The sequence below is a fragment of the Peromyscus leucopus genome, chromosome X, assembly GCF_004664715.2.
Source record: "Peromyscus leucopus breed LL Stock chromosome X, UCI_PerLeu_2.1, whole genome shotgun sequence".
In the NCBI taxonomy this organism is placed as follows: domain Eukaryota; kingdom Metazoa; phylum Chordata; class Mammalia; order Rodentia; family Cricetidae; genus Peromyscus; species Peromyscus leucopus.
Genome location: NC_051083.1, coordinates 74,561,371 through 74,567,370, shown reverse-complemented (window position 1 = coordinate 74,567,370; position 6,000 = coordinate 74,561,371).

Here is a 6,000-nt window from a genome sequence, read left to right as displayed (position 1 = left end):
AGATTTTAAGTAGTCATGTAACTCACCAAGAGGCAACATCCTAGGCTGGTACGCCAAAGATATTGGCAGAAGGAATACCCACAACACTTCCCTTTTTTGCCTAAATAAGAAGGTTCTAAACCTAATACAAAATTATATACAATAAAACAATTATCAAGTATTGGTCCAGGAGAAAGAAAGAGTAATAGCATAAACAAAAATAGAACTACAAACAACAAGAACCACATCAAGCAAAAAAACACATATTAAATGTCCAGATCATAGGTAAATGGCAAATTACAGAGATTACTCCAATAGCTGTCCTATCCTGAATAATTCAGTACATGATATGCTCTTAGTTATTATTCAAGAGGAATGTAACTGTAACCATCTAGTCTTCAACCCCATCAAAGACCTGAGAAGGGAAATAGTATTACCTGAGTGAACAGGAAGTACAAACAAGCAACTTCCAAAAAATGAATAAATGACAGAGACAGTTGGCTTCTGGGACAGTTACCCAATGTTTCTCTGCAATGTAGGGGCATCCATTTTTGGCTACAGGCCTAGAATATCTGACAGATCATTTTCAAAAACAAGAAATATTGAGAGGTTGTCCTACTCTGTCTTGGCAAGGTTCATCAGTTGCTTTTCCTTGTGTTCTGCTAGTCCGAAAGGACAGCATGATTACTGTGAGCAGCATAGACAAAAGCAGTTCTATGGCCAACAGCCCACTTTTGCCAAGAAGAACAAATTTCATGTGGAGTGTCTTTGATGCCCAACATCCTCCCAGAAGTAGATCAGTGTTGCCAGTAGCAATCTTGTCTCATGTAAACAGAATTCTAAGTTACTGAAACATTTAACTCGCCAGTGTCTTGCTGATGCTAAGTGCTAGTGGATCAACTCACTCCTATATTTTTTATTCAGCTGTTAAACCTTTGAGATTAGTGAAATGAGCAAAAATGCTATTTTATAGACTGTAGTAAATGATTTTGCAATCACTATAAATGATGGAGCTCAGTGGAATGCTTCTATTTTCCATCAACTAGGATATCATTGCTAAGGAATGGAACCAAGACTTAGCAAAATGAGCCAAAATTTATATGTCTTAGCATTGGATTTCCTGATCAACCAATTTCCCATCTTTATATTTATTATAAACTATTGAGATGCCTTATAATAGTTGTGCCTTTTAAAATATTTTAAAGATGCACAAGTCTCTCCTTATTTCAAGTCTACAATATGACTTTTTCTCAGACATTTCTTTATCCCATTACAGAGAGTAACCAAGGCACAGATTTGACTTCTCCAGATACACAAAAGTGGATGCTTATAAAAGATGTTCCATAGAATTCCTGTACACTAGTAGGTGACAAGTTGATCTCTTAAAGTAATTAAGTTTCAAAATTCAGTTCAACCATGACTATCAAAATTATTCTCTATTTTGTCCTAGGCCTCCATCTCTCTTAATTCAAGTCCTCTTGTCAAACAGAATCCTTTAATATAATTAAAAGAGAAGTTATCATTCCTATTTTCATTATTTAAAGTAGGGCATGTCTCATCTCTCTGTGTTTAAACACTGCATGTGAGATTCTATAACAACATCTATATCTACCTACATACATCTCATTCTCATATGACACATATACAAGACTAAAATTCTATTAACTTCCCAACTAAGTATGTGTGCACATCATCCTATATTGTGTTAGTGTCACTAATTTTGGACACATCCATTTCAAACTACTTAAAAATAATCATTTTAGACAAATCTGCCTTACTTTTTTGGCCAATACGCCATTGAGTATTTTTTTTTTTTTTTTTTTGTATTCCTGACAACACGTAGCTTTCACCAACGTACCTTTACCAAGCAAGCCAGTAGCTGAAGCAAATGAACAATATAGTAAAGGATAGTTGGAAAACCCTACCTGTAGACTGATGATTAAACTCTAAGCTCGATGTTCTACATAAAAAATAAAAACCAGAAACGAAAATCCTGCTATCTTATCAACATGGACACACTTAGGAAATATGATGATTTGAAACCTATTTGCAACAAAATTGTCTTAATTTATCAAGAAAAGATCTTGGGTTACAGAAAACAGATAGGTTCAGTCATGTATTTTTAATTTAAATTTTAATTGTCCCAGTTAGACTTTGAGATGAATACTAACATTACCTTTGGTATCTGTCCATATTGAAGTCCCTTGAGCATCAGTGCTTCTTTTAAAGCACAGATTATTTGGTGTCAGTACAACATAGTGCCACAAAAATATGCTCCACATAAATTTAAGTAGGTATCCATATATATATATACCTAAATCTCACATTGCAGGTAATACTAGCCTGGCTAAAGACCCCTCTGTTAGAAGTGACCTTACCCCTTATACCAGGAACACAACCTTAATGAATAGTCAGTTTTATTAGACAATATTGAATCATTGTCTTAGAATTTCTCCTTTATAGAAAACAGAAAAAAGTTAAAAAAAAAAAAAAAAAAAAAACTTCACTCTTCCACTAGGCATTGCATTGCATAAAGATCTACAAATGCATCAGTAAAACAGAATAAAAATATCTGAAAATAGAAACACATGGATTGATTCAAATGTTCTTTCATTAGAGAAAACTCCGTGGAACAGAAGTCTCAAATGCTAAATTCTACCATACATGTTAAAAATACAAGCATTTAGTTTTTATGTGATTTGATATTAGGGATTTCATTGTTACCTAGATTTAGCATCTGCTTAGTCCATGATCAGGCATACTTTTTGACCTCTAACAAATGTAAAGTTTTTCTGTACTTTGCAAAAAAAAAAAAATAGTAGAATTTCCCCTATCAATTTTCTTTTTTCCCAGAAGGCATTTGCTTTAGAGCAACAAATATAATTATCTGCAGGGAGAATTATATAATCCCCATTATCTCCCCACAAACATATACCCCACATCCATACAGTTTACCCACAAATATAAACCCCATATCCATATACCACCCAGTATCTACCCAGAGTTGTACACTTGATATCCAGCTTTTTATAAAAAATTTCAAGCCTGTATTTCAGACTATAACTCCAAAAATTATTCATACTGTTTGCATTCAACTACCAGTAATATTTACATATATTTTTCCTATAATATTTCTAATAAATTGTGTGTGTGTGCTCATGTGTACATACATATATTTGGATGCTGTAAGAGGCCAGAAAATACCATCAGATTCCCCGGAGATGGAGTTTCAGGCAGTTATGAGTTACAAGATGTCAGTGCTAAGAACCAAACTTCTATCCTCCAGAAGAGCAGTGAATGCTCTTGATGCTGAGTCATCTCTTCTGTACTTCTTCCATAAAATTTTCAGTTGTATGATTCAATATCTGTCAGTCATACCAACTAGAATTGAAACATAAACGTTATTGTAACAAAAATGTACATTCTATTATTATTCTTGTATGGACCTAAAGAATAAGAAAGATTGTTCTATGTTTACAGAAACTGTCAATGTTTACTTTGGAGGATAGGGTTTAGGATCAACTAAGTGGAAAATCAGGAAGAAAATTTCTGCCATGGTAGTGATACTTTATGCTTTGATAGGTTCACAATTTACTTAAATGTATGCATTTTTAATTTTTTTGAATCATATTGCATATTTGTGTGTCTGTGGAGGGACATGTACACATGGGTGCCTGTAGAGACCAGAGGAGGGCATTGAGTCCCTTTAAATTAGAATTACAGGCAGCTGTGAGCTGCTCCATGTGGATGACCTGCAAGAGCAGTGCTCTTAACCGCTGAGCCATCTCTCCAGCTTCAAGATCATGCATTTTTAAAAGCCTGAACTATTTGTACACATGAAATTCATGAATTAAACAGACCAAAGCCCAGTTGTTTCTTTAAAAAGAATAAAAATATATACTTTCTCATTAAGCCTGCAAATTTATTTGAAATTAAAAATCCCTTGACGATCCTGTCAAAACCAATACAAGACTATTCAAAAGGAACAATATCTTTATAAATATATTGATTTTATAATTTTAAGAAATCTCATAAATCTATCTCTGCAGATAGTTATTTTTTACACAAAGGCAAGCTTGTTATATCAATTACTTGGGGACCTATGTCAGATGATCTCAGTTTCAAGGCCTACATGAACTACTAAGTGAGTTTTAAGGCCAGTCTGGCCAACTTAGTGGAATCCTGGTTATCCAATACAAAGTGGTTAGCCTTGAAATCATAAACATACAAGTAACATGAAATGGACTGAATAAGTTATTTATATATATGTTTATAAATATGTATGTGTATGTATATGTATATATATATATATATATATACACATCATGTGTGTGTATATGTATACGGTGTGTGTTTGTGCCATATATTTGAGAAATGTTAAAGGGGAGGAGTGTGTAGTGACCTTGCAAGAGTTTGGGGAGAAAAGAGAAAGAGGAAGTGAAGTAATTACACTTTAATTTTAAAAACATAAAATAAAACTATGAAACAATAAGATAAAGTTAAAAAATAAAACTAAGAATCCAGGCCAACATGTCTTTAGTGCTAAACTGGAAAAAATATAGACCATTAGCTGCCCATGATAGTTCATGGCTGTAGTCCCAACTATGCAGGAGGATGTGGAATACTAGTTGAAGATGTGTTACATTTTTTTAAGTGGCGGAACATTTTTTAATGATGCAAAGATGTGTTGCATTCTTTTACATTGTATTTGTTTAACTCTGTGAAGCTGTGTTACTATGCCTGTCTAAAACACCTGGTTGGTCTAATAAAGAGTTGAACAGCCAAGAGTGAGACAGGAAAGAGGATAGACAGGGCTGGTAGGTAGAGAGTATAAATAGGAGGAGAAATCTGGCAAGAGAAGATCGAGGGAAGGGAAAGAGGGAGAAGAAGAGGACATCAGGAGTCAGCCACCCAGCTACACAGCAAGCCATGGAGTAAGAAGCAAAGAAAGGTGTACAGAAATAGAAAAAGTTAAAAGCCCAGAGGCATAAGTAGATAGGATAATTTAAGTTAAGAAAAACTGGCTAGAAACAAGCCAAGCTAAGGTATGGCATTCATAATAAAGAATAAGTCTCAGTGTGTTTATTTGGGAGCTAAGTGATGGCCCCCACAAAGAGTAAAGAGTAATAAAAACCAACTACAGGAGAAGAGAATGTAACTTAAGCTTATGAATTCAAGACTGTACTAGACAATAAGACTATTTTTCACCCAATGAAAAGAAGTTATAAAATTACTACATAAAATAAAAATAAGTACACCTTGTCTTAATTAGGGTTATTATTGCTGTGAAGAGACACCAGGACCATAGCAACTCTTATAAAGGAAAACTTTTCATTGGGGCTAGCTTACAGTTCAGAGTTTTTGCCCATTACCATCATGGTGGGTGGCATGCAACTAGACATGGTGCTGGAGAAGGAGCTGATAATTCTACATCTTGATCTTCAGGTAGCAAGAAGTGAACTGTGTCCCACACTTGGCATAGTTTTAGCATATATAAGACCTCAAAAAAAAAGCTTCCACAGTGACACACTTCCTCAAACAAGGCCAAACCTACTCCAACAAGGCCAAACCTCCTAAAAGTACCACACCCTGTGGGCCAAGCATTCAAACACATGAGTCTATAGGGAGCATTCAAACCAACACACACCTATTAAGGAGGAAATATGTGACAACATCAACAAATGCAGTGAAAGCATTTGACAGAACTATCACATGGCATTACATAAATATCCACAAACACATAAATTGAACAAAATGAAAATCTGAAATTGGATTCACATGTGTAGAATAAAATGCTCTTCATCAAAGAAAGTCCAAGACCTGAATAGTTTGAGGCTTGAGTTCTGACAAACATATCAAGAGAAGACAATATCAAAATTCTTTTTTTTTACTTGGTAGAAAAAAGAATTCTTCCATAAATTTGTCATAACCTATGATAGACACAACCTGAAAGCAAAGCTACAGTCCAATATTTCTGAGGAAAAGTAACATAAAAACTTCAACCAATTATAAGCATACAAA